Here is a 19,666-nt window from a genome sequence, read left to right on the forward strand (position 1 = left end):
CAATGACATGGATGGAGCTAGAGTGTATTATGCTAGGTGGAATAAGTCAGTCAAAGAAAGACAGTTACCATATGATTTTACTTGTATGTGGAATTTAAGAAACAAAATAGATGAGCAAAAGAAGAAAAGAGAGAGACAGACAGAGAAACCAAGAAATAGACTCTTGGCTCTAGAGAACAAACTGATGGTTATGAGAGGGAAGGTGGGTAGGAGATGGATGAACTAGGTGATGGGAATCAGATAGTGCACTTGTCATAATGAGCACTTGCTGATGCATAGAATTGTTGAACCAGTACATTGTATACTTGAAACTAATATGACACTGTATGTTAACTATGCTGGAATTAAAAAAAAAAAAACAACTCTATACATTATGCTCTGCTCACCACAAGTACAGCTAGCTACCATCTGTCATCATGCAGCATTACTATAATACCAGTGACTATATTCTCTATCCTATACCTTCTATTCCTGTGACTTATTCATTCTGTAGCGCAAGCCTGTATCTTTCATTCCCTTTTACCCATTTTGCCAATATCCTCACCTCCCTTCCCTCTGGCAACAGTCAGTTTGTTCTCTGTATTTATAGGTCTGATTCTGCTTTTTGTTTGGCTGCTTATTCATTTGTTTTGTTTTGTAGATTCCATATATAAATGAAATCATATGATATTCATCTTTTTCAGTCTGACTCATTTCACTTAGCATAATATTCTCTAAGATCTAGGATGGGTAGACTTTGGTGAGACCACTTTCCCTAGACCTATACCTTCCCCTAGATCACCCTGATCTGACTCTTAGAGAAGGCTCCAGAGTTCAGTGGAGCAGATCCCAGGCTTGGAAAAACTGCAGATTTGTTAGGATCAAAGTGTTAACCTCAAAATGTTAACTAGGAAGATCCTCAAGGATCTTGTAGGTTTAAAGTGGGTAAAGATTATATTTTAAAGAAGATTGGCCTTCAGTGGGAGAAAAATGTGCTGAATGAGAAGGTTTAAAAGGGGATGGGATAACTAGTTAGAGTGGAGAATTATTCTAGATTATTATTTAAGCACCCTGGGCTTGCAGCCAAATCTCGTGGGTTAATATTTTTTCTCCTTTTTTTCCAGGAGTAGGCAACAGTGTAGCCTTCTGTCATTTTGCTTTCTTTGTCCATTAAACAATCAATGGGTGATTACCCTCTGTCTCTTTGGACCTAGAATATTTGGCTATCCTCTTACCCTTAGTTATACCCATTATCAATGACGTTTTGGTATTGATATACTGGACATCTTGGGGATGCCTTGATGGTGATTGAAGTGCTGATCCTTTGGAAATCAGTGCTCATGGCCAGGTACTAAACATTACAAGATGCTAAGAACTTGAAAGTCGTATATTTAGAGAGACCCTCCAAGGACAGACTTCCAAATAGGGACAAATTTTATATTTAGTATGCCGCTCCTCTAGTTCTCTTGATGATATTATCTTTTGCCATGAAATATGGGTTATGGGGTGCCTGGGTGGCTCAGTCTGTAAATCGTCTGCCTTTGGATCAAGTCATGATCCCCTGGAGTCTGGGGATCGGGCTCTGCACTCATCAGGGAGCCTGCTTCTCCCTCTCCCTCTGCCCCCCACTCCCTGCCCCGCCATGCACACACACCCACTCTCTCTCTCAGATAAATAAATAAAATCTTTTAAAAAGAAATGTGGATTATTATAGTAATAGGGAAAGAGAGGCTGAATCAGAAAAGATTTTGAAACGTGACTACTGGAGGAGGGATTTTTAAGTCTTAAAGTATACCTTTCAAGGGAATGGCTCAAAGCATCACACTGCAGATTCCTATTTTGTACTAGGACGTTACTGGGGCAATAACATCTCCCAAGTTACTAAATCTGATTGATCTTTGTTCTTACTATCTCTTTTATTTAGCACTTCCTTAATATTAGATATTGTGCTTTGTGTTACATATATTATCCCATTTACTTCTCACAGAAATACCTATGAGATAGGCACTGTTAACATTCTCACTTCATTCAGAGAAAACTGAGGCATAATGTCAGCATCAGTAAGCCCTTGGTGGTGTGTAGCATCTGGATAGTGGGAATTAAGTGACTGGTGAGGACCTAAGAACAAACACCATTAAGAGTGACTTAACAAAGGCTAAAGCTTAATTACTGTGGAATAAGAGGATGCAGAATTCAGGAAAGTGCTTTCCTAATGTTTTTTAGGACTCTTATAAGAAATAGATTAGGGGATCCCTGGATGGCTTAGCAGTTTAGCACCTGCCTTCAGCCCAGGGCGTGATCCTGGATCCCACGATTTAGAGATCATGACCTGAGAAAAATCAAGAGTCACTCAGGTGTGCAGGAACTTCCTGTATTAATTCGAAGGAATATTACATACTCAGATGTCCTCTGCTCCATGTAAACTACTACCTTCTCTCCTTTTATTCCTAGTTCAGGCAACTCTCCTCTGGTCTTCCATAATATATGTGTTAGCACATATTGCATAAGCATATTACATTTATTATTGCATATTATATGCTCATTTGTCTGCATCCTTCACCTCATTGTGGATTATCTGAAGGCAAGGAATGTGATTTGTTGCTTTGTCTTCATAGGAATGAATAAATGTACATAATAAGTCCTTAGTGTTTTTTGAGTGAAAGAAAAAGGATTGAGAAAGAGAGGGAGAGAATACTACATTTATTCTTTGAAATCACATATATTATTATCAGGACTTCTGACTACTCTGAATTGAATTCAAGAATAAATGCCTTGTCTCAACAACTTAGAAGCCAGTGTCTGATGTGTTTTATTTTTATTTTTTTATGTGTTTTAAAAGCATAAAAATATGATCCTCTGCTTGTGTGAAATTAGTTCAGTAATTTAATAGCTGCAGTTGGTATACAGCACATTTAAGCTACATGGCTCAGTGAGAATATATACTGTTATCATGTCTGTTTTAAAGGAGAGAAAGACAAAAAATAATATTTATTTCTAGAAGCTTAACTCATTTAAGCTTTTGTTTCATTAAGAACAATTTTCAGGGCAGCCCGGGTGGCTCAGGGGTTTAGCACCACCTTTGGTCCAGGGCGGGATCCTGGAGACCCGGGATCGAGTCCCACCTTGGGCTCCCTGCATGGAGCCTGCTTCTCCCTCTGCCTGTGTCTCTGCCTCTCTCTCTCTCTCTCTGTGTCTCTAATAAATAAATAAAATCTTAAAAAAAAGAACAATTTTCACTTGAAACTCGTTAGATTTATATGTAAAATATACAAAAATCTAGAATCAAAAGATATTACTTTTTATTTTGTTTTGATATATAATCAATTCTCTCATTTTATTTTCAAAGATTTATTTGTTTATTTCAGAAAAAGAGAGAGCGTGGTGGGAAGGGGTGGCGGGCCAACTCCCCATTGAGCGCAGAGCCCAATGCAGGGGCTCACCCTGAGATATGACCTGAGCTGAAATCAAAAGTCAGACCCTCAACCAACTGAACCACCCAGATGCCCCAATTCTCTCATTTTAGATAGGAAGCATTTAAAAATATTTTCCACTTCATCATTTGGTTTACCTCTGATTTTGTAGTCTGACCCAATATCCCATGACTATTACATCAAGACAATGAAATGTTGCAAAACAATCCTTTTATAAAACAATTAAGTTTCTAGAAAAGTAACCCATGTTTTCCTTTTGTTTTGTACTTCGATTTTCATTGTTGAAAACTTTCTAATTGCTTTCTAATTGCTTTAACATTTACAGATTTATTATTTTAAAATAATTTAATCTAAAAATTATTCTACAATTATTACTTTAAAATAAAGCCTTGGATTAAAAACTTATTTGGACATTTATGACAACTAAAGCAGAAAATGTCAGATTTTAGAAAAAATACTCTTTGGAAAAGTAATATCTTGCTAAACGTGGACATATGTGTTCTTTATGAGAACACTTTATATTAGAATTTGTTATTTATGCAAATTTTAATTGAGTGGAGAATTGCATGTCCAGTGAGTTGTTGTTGTTGTTGTTGTTGTTGTTGTTGTTTGAGGATTTTATTTATTTGACACACAGAGAGAGAGAACACACAAGTAGGCAGAATGGCAGGCAGAGAAAGGAAAAAGCAGGGAGCCCTACTCCGGGCTTGATGCCAGGACCCTGGGATCATGACCCAAATTGAAGGCAGATGCTTAGCCAACTGAGCCACCCAGCTGCCCCTGTCCAGTGAGGTTTTGTGAAAAGATTAATTCATTTTAGGAAAAGAAGTAAAATTATTAAACAGAAAAAATAATAATTTAGAAAAAAATTAGTATGTAACTCCATTAGCAATTTGGATTCAGGCAACTTATCTAAGGAAGCAGTTATTTGTATTTGTGAAATTGGGGCAGAATGTGAGCAGGCTTCATTTTATCTTGTTAGGTCATCTTAGAATGATGAATGGTTGAAGTAAAACAGGAAAATCTCAAACATCATCCGGGTGAGGAGTGCTCGACTCTCATTGTGCATTGGAATTACCTGAGCAGCTTTCAAAAAATGCCCTTCCTCAGGTCCAGCCCTTTGCCCCCAGCCCCTCTCAGTCTGACTCAATTGGTCTGGTGAGGGGCCCAGCGTCAGTATTTGTGTGCATGTGTGTTAAAACACAAAGCTCACCACCTTTCTTTCTTTTAAGGATTTTATTTATTTATTCATGAGAGACACACAGAGAGGGAGAGGCAGAAACACAGGCAGAGGGAGAAGCAGGCTCCATGCAGGGAGCCCGACGTGGGACTCGGTCCCGGGTCCCCAGGATCACGCCCTGGGCTGAAGGCGGCGCTAAACCGCTGAGCCACCCGGGCTGCCCAGAGCTCACCATCTTTAAGTGTACAGCTCGGTAGCTTTAAGTACATTCATAGTGTCATGCAGCAATCACCACCATCTACCTCGAGAAACTCTTCATCTTCCCAAACAGAAACTGTACCTATTAAAACGTAACTCCTGGGGCGCCTGGGTGGCTCAGTTGATTAAGCATCTGCCTTTTTTTCAGGTCATGATCCCAGGATCCTGGGATCGAGCCCCACATTGGGCTCCCTGCTCAGCGGGGAGCTTGCTTCTCCCTCTCCCTCCACTGCTCTCCTTGCTTCTGTTCTCTGGCTCTGTCAAATAAGTAAATAAAATCTTTAAAAACAAACAACAGCAACAAAAAACCGCCCATAAGTCCCCATTCCCTCCTTCTCCCCGCTCTTGGTAATCCCTGCTATTTTCTGTCTTTGTGTTTGACTATGCTAAGTACTTCATGCAAGTGGAATCATACAATATTAGTGGGGTTTTTTGTGTGTGTGACTGGCTACTTTCACTTAGCATAACATCTTCAAGGTTCATCCGTGTTGTAGCATGTGTCAGAATTCATTCCTCTTTAGGGCTGCCAGTATCAGCAGTTTTAAAAGCTCTACACGTGATTTTAATGTGCAACTGGAGTTGAGACTGACTCACCTTGTCCATATCCCTCCTTATTCCAATGAGAAAATTGAAGTTCAGAGAGAGGAAGTGACATTCACTTGCCATCCACTTATTCATTACATATTTACTGTCCACCTACTATGTTCCAGGCATTGTGCTGGGTACGGTTAGGCTCACAAATGGCCAAGTAAATCTGAACTCAGATCTCCTGATTTGAACACTTTGGACAACTTCATAGGTTCTCCTGCTATAAGACACCCTTTCTCCTATGTTTAAAAAAACTACAAATTTCAGTAGCAGTAAGATATATTATTTTCCACTTTGGGGCTATTTCAGGAACCAATTTTTAATATGCTTTTATATAGACTTCTATTTACAATCACTTTATTTTCTCTAATTATAATCAAAGTAAAATATAGTAATCATGAATCAAGCCAAACTATTAATTTAGTTGGGAGTAGCTCACTTACAGTATCTTTAAGTTTACCCTCTATGCCAAGAACTACCTGGTAAATAAAAACATAGTATAAAATCCTTAAAATGCTATTTCTCTAAAAGATGGGTGGGAAACCTCTAGCTTTCAATTTTATTTCATCTGGCCATGGCACACACCCAAAGAATTTATGCTTAAGGCCGTGAAATTATAACCTTATTTTAAAATATATAATAGCAATATCCTAAAAATGTTTTCTTTGTGTAATAAAAATCAGCTAATAACGTCCAAAGAACAATTTTAAAAAGCACACAAAAGGAACGTTTCATATTTCTTTAGAGATAAAGTCATGAAATCATTTTACTTATATAAATTTTACATGGTAATAAAATATACATGACATAAAATTTACCATTTTAACCATTTTTAAGTGTATAATTCAGTAGCAGTATATACATCACCATGTTGTATAACTAGCACCAATATCTATTTTCAGAACTTTTTCATCATCCCAAACCAAATTCTGCACCCAGTAAATTATAACTCTCCATTCTCCACTCCTCCCTAATCCCTGGTAACCCACTTCATACTTTCTGTCTATGAATTTGTCTATTCTAGGTCCCTCCTATAAATGGAATTATACAATATTTGTCTTTGTGTCTGTCTTATTGGGCTTAGCATAAAGCCCTCAACGTTCATCCATGTTGTGGCATGTGTCAGGATTTCCTTCCTTTTTAAGGCTGAATAATATTCCATGATAGGCATATACCATATCCACTCATTTGTGGATGGACATTGGGGTTATTTCTACTTTTTGGCTATTACAAATAATGCTGCTACGAATGAGGATGTGCAAATGTCTGCTCCAGTCCCTGCTTTTGATTCTTTTGTGTATATACCTAAGTGAAATTGCTGGATCACATGGTAATTCTATGTTTAATTTTTTGAGGCACTGTCATACTGTTTTTGCATAGGAGCTAAGCCATTTTACATTCCTGCCAGCGATGCACTAGGGTTCCAGGTTCTCAATATCCTTCCCACCTTTAGTAAAATTTCAACCTTTTATGTAATTCTTGATATCAAAATGTTTAACCCCTTCATCTTTAATAAGTCTGCATTTCTCAGTTGCATGGTCCTTTCTCAGTCTAACATAAATGTTTAAATTCTTATTCTCTGTCTTAAACGTATACCTTCTCTGGTTATAAAACATGTTCTCACTGAAAACCTACAACTCATGTGGTCCATATTTCTCCAGGTTTCACCAAGCTGAGAATACTGTTAGGGTCACATCAATAGTAATATCTGAAATTCTCCTGCCTCTTGCTCTGGGCAAATCCTCCCTCTTCCTCTTCTGCCTTGCTTGAGGTTCTCTGGAAATCCTCAGGAAGCCTCCCTAGGAGCTTGGACACAGTCACTGGTGTAATTACTGGGAAAGCCGCTGGAGGGCAGCAGCTCCCTTTCACCCTTGACCCCAGTCCTGGAGAGGATGCCGCCATCAGGGCCGTAGCATTTCTAAACCAGAAAACTCTCCAAGTGTGGATGGCAACTCTATCGAAACATGGGGTGGTCGTCTTCCATACTTTTGGTCACACTGTCACCTAGGCTTCATAGAGTCCTGTGTGGAAAAAGGAGCACAAGTCTGAATCCAAGATTAATAACTGAGAAAAGAGGACAGAAAAAAAGTCCCTGACAGCCTGTAGCTAGCAGCTAATAGCTGCCCATAGTGTCCCTCCACTGAAGATAAACAGTTTTCACAGAGTAACAATTATTAGACAAGGTCACTCGGTGACTACGGTGGAACAAGACAATAACATGACCACACCATAATCAGATCTTGCCATGGACAGAATGAGGACATTAGGCAACCATGAAAATAAGCAAATACTCTCCTGGTCTAGCGATGTGAGTGACTCCGGCCTTCTAAGTAAAATTTAGAAACCCAGTCATGGAATTGTCCCAGCTTCTTGACAGAATGCAATCTAGAACAAGACTTGCTTTCCCAAAATCAACCAGCACAAACTCAAATTCTAACAAGACCTTCCCTACTGTTTCTTAACCTAGACACTCCCAGGTGTTTAAGATTGCTTTCTCCCTTGTTGCAACAAGTTTATAAACCTACACTGATTTGACAATGGTTGTATTACCTGTGGCTTTTGGCCTGCAGGCCATTGTGACCACTCTGTTTTGTATTGCCTTCATCCTCCCTCCTCTTCATTCTCATGAAAACTGATGCCTGTAAAATGGCTGGGTTAAATTTTTTTTTCTGTATTTTCTGAAAATTTTGCAATGAACATGGAATACTTTTATAGTAAAAGAAAGAATTACACCTTTAAAATAATAGGACTCGTTTTGCTCACGGCTCCATTGGTAGGGAAACTTTGAAGACCCCTATAATTTTCTCCTTGACTTACACATCAAAATTATGTACTGTACCCTTTCTCTTGTTGTCAGTTTTCTCTTTGCATTTCTCTTTACTTTTTTATCCTTTAAACGTTTTTCTTGGTTCACGCACATATTTTCACTCTTATTCCATTCTTCCTTCTGTAAGCTGTAATATAAGGATCTGTGAACTTTCAAAGGGATAGCAGCTTCTGGAAGAGATGGCACCACTTTCTCCTGCCCACTTGGAAAAATCACTACTTGACTACGACTTTCCTTCCCATTGGCCGTGAATGGGGCTTCAAAATGCTACTCTACACTCCAGGTAGCTACAACTGGCATCCAGGAGCTGACTTTCTAGATGAAAATGGTTTGTCATCTCCTGACATAGGTAATAGTCTTGAAAACTAAATCCCCCTCTTTCAAAATTTATGATCACCTCACCTAGGCTGGGGTAACACTCTTGAACAATCCTTAAAGAAAATTATATTGGAAGGATGATATTTAAACTACTTAGATTAAGGGGATGCCTGGGTGGCACAGTTGGTTAAGAGTCAGACTCTTGTTTGGGCTCAGGTTATTATCCCAGGGTTGTGAGATCAAGCCTTGCGTCAGGCTCCGTATTCAGTGTGGAGTCTGCTTGAGACTCTTTGTCCCTCTCCCTTTTCCTCTGCCCCTCCCTCCTTAAATAAATAAATAAATCTTTAAAAAAAAATCTACTTAGAAGAACAAATGTGTTCACTTTTCTTGTTCTCTAAATTACTCATAATTAGGAACATATGAGAAATGCTTCTAATTATGAATAGATCTATCTTATCCACTATAATGAGACTTTTATATAATAATAAACTGTTTTCCTTTATTAAACTTTTAATTATTAAATTTTTAATGAGTAAATTTTCCTTATTGCATACCCCCCCAATTAATTTCAACCAGTGATATTTTTAGAGTTTCTACAACTATGTTTAATATTTCAGAGTAATGCATATCCTTTTTTATGTTTCCCTAAATAAGTCGAAGTTAAAGATTTTGTAACTTGTCAAAGTTTTAGTCTTGGAAAATACATTTTCCAGACTAGCTCAAAGGAATGCATAGGAACCATTTTAGTTTTAGCACAGAGCTCCATACAATATGACCATTAGAGACAGTTTCATTTTTCATATCTTCATGTTCCTACTGGCATTAGATTTTTTTTTTTTAAACCACTGAAAAGCTTACCACTTCTCTCAGTGTTGGGGCCCAGATGAAAATCTTTGCAAGTTCAGAGAAAGCGAAATTATTATAAATAAAAACCTTTGGATACAAATGGAAAAATATTAATAAGATCAATATTCCCTCCATATTGTTGCATTCCTGAGGCATATCTTTGACAATCTAAAAATTTTTAAGAGGTACAGAAAGAGAAACAAGCAAATAAACCAGTTTTGCCTTTTCTTTTTACTTAATTGATAATATTCCATTGATACTTAATTTTGTATATAATCAAAGTAAACATTGTGTCACACCCTCTTTTCAGAGTGTATTAACTTGCTAATTCTGTAGACAATCCTGAGAGATTAATACTATTCTTTTTTTTTTTTTTAATTTTTATGATAGTCACAGAGAGAGAGAGAGAGAGGCAGAGACACAGGCAGAGGGAGAAGCAGACTCCATGCACTGGGAGCCCGACGTGGGATTCGATCCCAGGTCTCCAGGATCGCACCCTGGGCCAAAGGCAGGCGCCAAACCGCTGCGCCACCCAGGGATCCCGATTAATACTATTCTTATCCCTATTTTAAGAATGTGCAAACTGAGCCATAGACAAAATTAATAATTTACCAATGTTGCCCAGCTAAGTACAAGGTAAACTAATATGGAACTCCAGAAATCAGGCTATCATAGCAATAATCTCTCCTTTACTGGATATAATCTCCTCAGATAGCAAGTAACCCTCCAACCTTTTCCTGGATCTAAGGTGGGCCAACCAGTGCACATAGGAGGGGTGGGGAGAGAGAGAATCTTAAGTAGGCTCCATGTCCAGCCAGAGCCCCACTTTAGGACTGATCCCACGAAATCCAGTCAGATGCTTAACTGACTGAGCCACTCAGGTGCCCCCTGTAATTCCTGTGTTAAGCCATGGGACAGGGCTGTAAACATTTGGAGTCTGTGTATCCCAAGAGAGAGGATATCCTGACCATACCACCTGAGCCACAAGCTTTTCCTATAGTTCTTGCCTTTAACCCTCAAGACCTGCCTTGTTTCCAGTTGAATCCAAACCTGCTTTTCCAGCCTTCCTATAAGTTCTGTAAGCTTCTCACATTAACTTACAATAAACGCTCTTCTGTGTGAGTTGCCAGAATTAGTTTCTGTTTCTTGGACCAAAGAATGCTAATATTGTTGGAAGTTAGGGAAGATGTCTGTTGTTTCTTTCAATTCTCTCCAACACTAGTGTATACACAAAGGAGATACTTAGTCCCTGAGAGCACTGGCTCTGGAGCTCAGCTGTTTGACTCTGATCCCAGCTCTACCGGTTACTAGTTTCCTATCTAAAAAATGGAGATAATAATAGTACCTTCCTCAAAGGGTTGTTGTGAAGATTAAATGAGAGAAACATAAAATGCTTCAAAGGGCATCTGTCACATAGTAAGCACCCAGTGAATGTTACTTTGTTTCATTGTCATCATTCTGATTTCTGGTCTAATAAAATTATTCCAATTATGATGCAACATACAGTAATAATTTTAATCCACCATTAAAATTTAATTCTTTGCATTTTTAAGTAAGGTGTTTTTAAATTTAATGTAAAACTCTCCAGAGAGAAAATTTCTGAATAAACTTATATTTATGAAAAGATGCACTTTGGGTTCTGCAACAGCCTGTCATTTTAATACATATTATAAGTAGCAAAATAGTTCTTCTTATTTTAACCCCTTTCTGAGAGACAATGCTGCGAATATATTAATTTTTCATATAAGCTGGTATCTAATAATGAAGCATTGTAATAAATCTTCATTCATGGTGAAACAATAATCTTGAAATCTGTATAGATAAAGCCACTTCATTTTCGTTTACGTAATTAACGAAGTTTTAAAATATGAATCTTGAGTAAAATTAATAGGTTATTTTTTTTTCTCTGAGAAGAAGGTTGAATTCACTCTGGACTTTTTCGGTATAGCTATAGTAGATAAGTGATTATCAAATTTGTGAATTAGGCAAGTGAGAAACATACATTTAATTATTTTTTTCTATTGACCTGAATTATCTTCATTGGCTCCACTGAACTCGTTAGATAAATATTCAGCCCTCAAATTGTCTTTCCTGTTTAGAAGATCAAAGCATGCACAGAGATTGGTTCCTGTTAAAAATGCAGTTCCACCTAAAATAAAGGCAAGTATCTGTTAAATATCATACCATCAAAGTTAAGCCATCACTGCATATCATTGCTTTTAAAATTAAATTTTCAATTATGAAATTATTATGAATAGGTGAGAAAGTTCTCATCATGGAAAATAGAGACAAAAACAAATAGGACAGAGAAATTTAGAGGTGTAGAGATAATGCAAGAAACAAAAGAAAACATCAAAAATAAAACTATTGAGATGCCTGGGTGGCTCAAGTTTGAGCATCTGCCTTTGGCTCTCAGTGTGATCCTAGGGTCCTGGGATCAAGTCCTGCATCGGGCTCCCCACAGGGAGGCTACTTCTCCCTCTGCCTATGTCTCTGCCTCTCTCTGCCTCTCTCTGCCTCTCTTGAATAAATAAATAAAATCTTTATTTTTTTTAATTTTTTTTAAAATCTTTAAAAAACAAAACAAAAATAAATAAAACTATTAAAAACATTCTCAGAGAGATATGGGAGGATATGCACTCATGAAATAAATAGCATCCTGGGAAATTGAAAATATTATAGCAGAAATAAAAACTGTAATAAATTATATGGAAGGTAAAGGTGAGGAAAGAAAAGGGGGAACCCAAAAGATGGAAATTGGAGGGTGGGGGGGAAGTATAGAATCACTACAAAACGTTTAATTTCTTTCTTTTAAAAAAAGATTTATTTACTAGGTGCCTGGATGGCTCAGTTGGTTAAGTTTCCAACTCCTGGTTTTCACTCAGGTCATGATCTCATGGTCTTGGGATAAAGCTCTTTTTTTTTTTTAATTTTAGAGAGAGAGCACTCATGAATGAGGGAGGGACAGAGGAAGAGGGAGGTAGAGAATCTCAAGCAGACTTCATGCTAAGCAGAGAGCCTGACATGGGGCTCCAACTGACGACCCTGAGATCTTGACCTAAGCCAAAACCAAGAGTCAAAATCAACAGAGCCACCCAAGTGCCCCTGTCCAATTTCTACTTAAAATGTGAACACCTCCAGGGCAAGGATTTTGTAAGTTTCCTCCAGTATCTAAAACAAAGCCAGACACATACTAGGTCCTCAATAAGTATTTTTTAATGTAAGGGGTTGGAGAAATAGAAAGCAGGGAAAACAGAAAGGAGCAAATTAGGAAACTACAAGGACATTCTCAGTGTAGTAAGAAATCAATTTCCAGAGTGAAAAGATCCACTTAGCACAAGAATGCGGAAAGACCCACATCAAGATACATGATTGTGAAACTTTAGAATGCCAGAGAGAAACTTTTCAGAGACGAGGGAAAAAATCCATGTAAAAGATCAAGAATCAGAGCAGCTTTGAGCTTCCCAAAGTTGGAACTATGTTAGACACTAGTTAGAAGTTCTCATCATGTGATTTTTATACACTCTTTCAAATGCCCAATGATACAAAGAAACTTACGTCATTGATGCCCAGTGACAGATGGTAATCTACTTTAATATCATGCAAGATTAGTCCTAAAAAATGTTTTTAAATACAAATTAAAAAAAAGATTAGTCTTTATTTGCAAGCATCTACACAAGCTAAATTCTTTCAAAATATTGTCATCAAAGATGATCAGAGGGATGCCTGGGTGGATGCTTACATCTGCCTTTGGCTGAGGTCATGATCCCAGGGTCCTGGAATCAAGCCCTATGTCGGGTTCCCTGCTCAGTGGGGAGCCTGCTTCTCCCTCTGCCTCTCCCCCTTGCTTGTGCTTTCCATCTCTTTTTCTCAAATAAATTTTAAAAATCTTTAAAAAAAAGATTAGATGGGATATAAGGTTAATGGATGACAAAAGGAGCTATCAGAAATAAAAGAAATGAAATCACAGTTAGAGCACCAAAAAATGGAATGGGAACGAGAACTCTGCAGTTTGAGCATCTACCAGAGTTATTACTGACTAAACCTTACTAAGTGACATAATGCTTTCTCATTGCCTCTTTTCAACTATATTTGGAAGAGATTGAAGTGAGAAACAAAAAAAGATTAGAAAAACAAATTCATGTACTAAAAGTTTGTGGCTTGATTTTAATTCCCTGGTGCTAAATTAAAATTAAACACATTAACTATTCAATCTATTTTATATGCCCTCATAGCATGAAATTGCAACATGTAGACAATGGAGGCAAAAAGTGAAAATTAAATGACACAAAATTGATTCTCAACTGTCCCTCCAATGAAGTAGAAACAAATAATGCTTACCTCTGGTCAGTATTCATGTGGCAACCATTGTTAGCAATAGTGCCACAAGATTCCATGTTGTTGGATTGTTGTTTTTTTTTATGTTTTTGTTTTAATTTTTGGTTTTGGTTTTTTATTTTTTTTTGAGAGAGACTGTGAGCAAGCAGGGGTTGACGGGCAGAGGGAGAGAGAGGATCTCAAGCAGACTCCCTGCTAATCATGGAGCCCAATGCAGGACTCCATGTAAGGCTCAATCCCACAACCCTGAGATCATGACCCAAGCCAAAATCAAGAGTCAGACACTTAACCAACTGAACCACCAGGGGGCCCCGGGATTATTTTTGAATATCTGGAGCCTTAAAATTGTGACAAAAACTCCACTTAGTCTAATTTAAGCAACAAAGAGAATGCATAGGATCCCAGAAATAGGAAGTCAAAGGAATAGGATCTGCTTTGAGCATAATGGTTCTAGAAGGCAAATAATGTTTATTCTGTGCCTGAATCCCTGACTTAGAAACCAGCTAAGAACCACAATGTCTCTGGACCTGAAGGCCCTACCTTTGTTCTTATTATACCAGGGACTGAAGGTATGCACTCTAACCTCAGTCTGAATACTTGGAAATCTACCTGGAGAAACATCCAACATCTACCATCTGAGATCTTCCAACTTCTTTGTATTGAACCCATACTTTCTTGGATTGTAGCTTGCTGTCTTTTACTATACCTTCTGGAGGTAAACTTAGTACCAGCAATGGGAGCTCTATTTGTCCCTTTCAATGCTTTTTTTTTTTTTTTTTTTTTTAAAGTAGGGTCCATGCCCAGCATAGAGCCCAATATGGGGCTTGAACTCATGACTCTGAGATCAAGACCTGAGGTGAAATCAAGAGTCAGACACTTAACAGACTGAGCCACCCCAACACCCTTCAATGACTTTTTACTTCAGTGGGGGAACTCACTTCCAGTTCTTACCCTTCTTTACATCTCTGTGGAGAACAGGATTATTTCCTGTCCTGCTGCATTTTCTCAATATCCTGAGTTTTATTTCATGAGAAAATTGCTCTTTGAGAAGAGTAATTTAATCAAGTTCTGGGAGAGGAAGGTCATGCTGGATTGTAGCAATTTTTACACTTCTTTTGTGCTGCTCTTGTAAAAATAATTTATTCTTAATTTTCCTTACAGTTCTGAGTGTTGTCATTTTTTAAAAATTTATTTATTCATAGATACAGAGAGAGAGAGGCAGAAACACAGGCAGAGGGAGAAGCAGGCTCCATGCAGGGAGCCCGATATGGGACTCGATCCCGGGTCTCCAGGATCACACCCCAGGCTGTAGGCGGTGCCAAACCGCTGCGCCACCGGGGCTACCCTGTCATTTTTTTGTTTCTCCAGTATCCTTGGTGTTGGGAGAATTAACTCATTCTAGTTCATAGGACTTTGAATCACAATACTCTCCGATAGACTTGACCTCAATGGGTAGGACTATGACTAGGATCTGGCAAATTCGAGTCCCTCAGAATGATTGGTTCAGAAGTTAGGACTGACCAAGGATGGCCAACCAGATACTTTCCCTAGAATTTGATACATTCAAGTTTGGAGAGCAAAGTAACATAGTCATGCTGTGATGTAGGCCTGGACTACTGTGGCTATTCCCTATATCCTGATGAAAAGGTGAAGACATCAAGAATGAAGATATGAAGCCAAGATATGAAGTGAGAGAATGAAGACAAGCCAAATAGAGATGAGAAATGAGAGGCAGAAACTTGATTTAACACATTCTTCTGTTCTTCCCAATATGTGAGCCAATAAACCACTTTTTTTTTTTTTTTGCTTAAGCTAGTTTGAGTTGAATTTTGTATTTGTAATTAAGAGTCTGAACTAATAGAACTCTACTTCAAGATATTCACATGCCTAACAAAATCCACCTGCTGGAGGTCTGAGGCTGATTTCTCCCATATCTTTCTCTTCAAATTTCAATCCATTAGAAAACAGATCTTGGGAGGATTTCCTTGTAAACTGTGTAGGGATAATGTGGCTTTAGCCTGAGTCTAAATTAATGTCTCTCTCAATTCCCCTCTTATCTAGGCCTTCCAAATTATCTCTAGAGAGCGGAATCTGCAAGGAGGATACTTCCTCAGTCAGCAGTGCATAAGGTCATGACCTGTCTCATAAACTCTGTCACCAGCAGAGTGTATCACCCATAGTTGATGGTATAAGACTCTGGACCCCTTTTTTCAGTGCATTGTTCCTGCTTCCAATAGCTTGTCCTGATGTCACTAATCACAGAAGTCACTCTTACCTGATGGTGTAGAAAAAGATGGTACCTTCAGAGAACCTCAGGAAATCAATTTCTGCAAGTTTTTTTCTCCCTTCGCTCTTAGCACCTCACCCCAGTTCCTCCCATATTAATCACAGTATCTTACTCACAGGATTTACGGCTCAGAATGAACCAATCAGAGCCCATCTCTCAATTTTCTGAATTGAATTCCAATCTCTTCCTCAGGTACAATAGTCCCTTATTATCCTCAGTTATACTTTCCACAATTCCGGTTACCCACAGTCAACTGAGGCTCAGAAATAGATGATCCTCTTTCTGATGGGTAACCAGAAGGTCCATAGTAGCCTAAAGTTACATCACAATGCTTACATCATTCTGTAGGCATGTTATCATCTCACATTGTCACAAGAAGAAGAGTGGATATGGTACAATATTTTGAGAAAGACCACATTCACATAACTTTTATTATATTGTTATTATTCTATTTTATTATTAGTTATTGTGAATCTCTTACTGTGCCTCATTTATAAATGTATCATAGGTATGTATATGCAGGGGAAAAAAACATAGTATATATAGGGTTCAGTACTATCTGCCATTTCAGGCATCCACCGGGGGTCTTGGAAGGTATCCCCCACAGATAAGGAGTTATTGTAATGCAAACTTCAAAATCATTTTCCTTTCTCAAGGCCTTTATATAAGCTCTTCTCTTTAATGAAATTGCTTCTCCCAGTCATCTCACTTGACTAGTTTTTTGTCTTCCATTAGACCTCAAATGTGATTTCCTCAACTTAAATATTAGCTCCTCCTAGAAGTTTTCCTGCCAAGTCTATTCAAACTAGGATTGGCAGTGTGATCTCCATATCATCAATCTTTTGTTTCACAACAAAAAGGAAAAACCACTGCTCAACAAGCCTAGCATAAATGTACTCAGGTTTAACTGTTTCTTAGGGTCATTCCATATGAAGGATCCCATGTCACATAAAACTTATATGAAATGAACTCTGTGTCTGTGTCAGTTTAATTTTCAGATGTAGGCAGGGGCCCTAAGAGGGTTGGGGAAAACTTTTTTCTCCCTTATACTTGTATAAAATAAATATGAAAGAAAGGAGTCCCTTTTGCTCTCTCTAACCTGTAACATGAATGTACCTGACATTCTTTGGCCCTCTCTGACCACAGGGGCCATTGTCAAATGTCATCTCACCCAAACAACAGAAATCTTACTGTAGGGGTGCCTGGGTGGCTCAGTCAGTTAAGCATCTGCCTCCGGCTCAGGTCATGATCCCACGGTCCTCGGATTGAGCTCCGCATTGGGCTCCTTGCTCAGTTGGGAGTCAGTCGACTTTTCCCTCTCCTTCTGCCCCCTCCTGCCCCACCCCCAGCTTGTGCTCTCTCTCTCAAATAAATAAATAGAAGTCTTTTTTTAAAAAGGAAATCTTACTGTAAAAATATTGGTGAGTAATAATTTTTTACTGAAGGTTTCAAGGGAGACAGGGAAGTGGTTATAACAATACACCACTTGCAGCATGTTTTAAATATTTTCTTGAACATTTTTCTCTCCCTAAAGTTACTCAAACATCAGTCTCATATATTTCTCTTTCTCAAATCTATTCAACTTCCCACCCTGTCTTTGATACTCTCACTTCTCCTCCTCCTCTTTCTCTCCCAAGATCTTCCTCTTTGGGCCTCTTCACCTTCCTAAAGTAGAACAAGTGGTGTTCTTCTGGTTTCTTCAGTTTAGAACCTCACCTCCTTAGTAGGTACTCTGAAGAAAGAAAGGCTTTACCCATGATACACCAATAATAGACTATGGGAAAGAAAAGGGGATTCAATCATTTTTCTTTCTTTTTTCTTTTCATTATTATTTCTATTTGAAATTGCACAAGGGAGGAAATTTTTTGAGTGTGCAATACAGTAGAGAATATACCAAAATACGAAGCCTTCAAGGACAATCCTTTGCACCTAGACAGAGTGTCTGTTAGGGCACTAAAGGATTAAATTATTTGCCTTGGCTTTTGTACTTCCTTAGTGCCAAATGGCTAGTTTTAAATCATTTACAGCTCAACTTGTTAAGGCTTCTCTGTATACATCCTAAAAGAATGTATTGCAAATACTTTCTGTATGATTTTTAACCCACTCATGCTCTCTCACTTAAGGTGTCTTTTATGTCTTCCAGATACAGCCCATTTCTGATTAAAAAAAAAATGTGTTGCTGAATCTTTCTTTGAATGAGTAAGAGCTCAAGATGCAATAGGCTTCCTGCTAGGCTTCCTTCCTTTCGCCAGTGTGGGCTGTTAACTATATGAATGTAGGTCTAAGGAAACTGGAGAAATTTTCAGCATTACACCATTCAAACAAATGTTCAATGTCCAACCAAATAGCTAATTCTACATGAGACAAAAATAGATGAAAATGTGTTATTTGTGATTCAGCTTGACTTGCTTTTTTGACTTAGCAAAGAACCGATTTCATTTTTATATCCTGCTCTGTTCTCTACAGTGCCTTAAAAACATAGTATAGAAACTTAAATATATATATATATATTTATATAACAGATATATATCTGTTATTCCCAGTGGCCCAAAATGGATATTTTTAAGTCTAAAAGCAAAAATAGAATGGAATTCACTGTAGTGCTGCTTTCAGTGTAATTTAGGTCTTTTGAGGGGGGCAGGTGTGTTAAAGAATCATACTGTGTTTTCACTGGTTATAAAAGCAATATGTTTGTGGTGAGGACAACATAATGTATAGAGAAGTTGAATCACTATGTTGTACACCTGAGGTTAATGTAACATTACATGTCAACTATACTCAAATTGAAAAAAATGTTAAAGGTACTATTAGATAAAAATGTAATTCTTAAAAATTTTAATTCCAGTGTAATTAGCATACAGTATTATATTAGTTTCAGGTGTACAATATAGTGATTCAATAATTCTATAGGTTACTCAGTGCTCATCATGAGAAGTGTACTCTTCATCCCCTTCACCTAATCAGATCATTAATGAACAAATAAGCAACAAGCTAATAGATTTCAAATATAATGCAACATCTCAAATGAATCTCTATATAAAATGTTGGAAACTCTTGAAATTCTATGTATATGGAATAAAACTCAATTTATGACTATTTTCATAACACTATCCACTATATATTCTTGTCACCATAAGTCTAATTTTATCTTTTTTAACTCCACAACTAGGCAATTATGGCAGATTGTTACATTAGCAACCTCAGAAACTATATATTTTGGTATAGGCATCCTTATAGTCTACTGTCATCAGCTCAGTTTGGCCATGTGACTTAGTTTGATTAATGTGGCACGGGGAAGCATGTACCAAGAGAGGCTTGGTAACTGCTTACACTTTGAGACTTTTCCTCTGAATGCTGTTTTAGGGCTCTGAACCACTATGTACCTGAACCAGATGTCCAGCAACTCTGTTGTAGCATCCACATGAAAAAACGAGGATGCTCAATTAGCCCTCAGATGTCCCAGCCATCTCAGGTGAGGCTCCACATATGAAAGAAGGAACCATCTTGAACATTTCAATCCTATCAGACACCATAGAGAACAGAAGAACAGCCATCTGTGCCCAGATCTAATTGTAAAATAATTCAAAAAAAATTTGTTATTTTGCTTAAGTCTT

General features: G+C 37.8%; 1 long non-coding RNA gene across 3 annotated transcripts; it reads right to left on the bottom strand.

The window, feature by feature from the left end:
* Window positions 1–4,668: 4,668 nt before the first annotated feature.
* Window positions 4,669–16,369, bottom strand: LOC112655452 (uncharacterized). 3 transcript variants are annotated; one of them, XR_004818470.2, is made up of 4 exons: window positions 16,169–16,369; window positions 11,454–11,576; window positions 8,276–8,390; window positions 4,669–7,457 (listed from the first exon to the last, which is right to left on the bottom strand). It is a non-coding gene; the product is annotated as an uncharacterized LOC112655452 (long non-coding RNA). The 3 variants fall into 3 exon arrangements; XR_003133680.3 differs by lacking the exon at window positions 8,276–8,390; XR_003133679.3 differs by lacking the exon at window positions 8,276–8,390 and having other exon boundaries at window positions 16,041–16,369.
* Between the last annotated feature and the right edge of the window lie 3,297 nt (window positions 16,370–19,666).

The sequence above is a fragment of the Canis lupus genome, chromosome 9 (assembly GCF_003254725.2).
Source record: "Canis lupus dingo isolate Sandy chromosome 9, ASM325472v2, whole genome shotgun sequence".
In the NCBI taxonomy this organism is placed as follows: domain Eukaryota; kingdom Metazoa; phylum Chordata; class Mammalia; order Carnivora; family Canidae; genus Canis; species Canis lupus.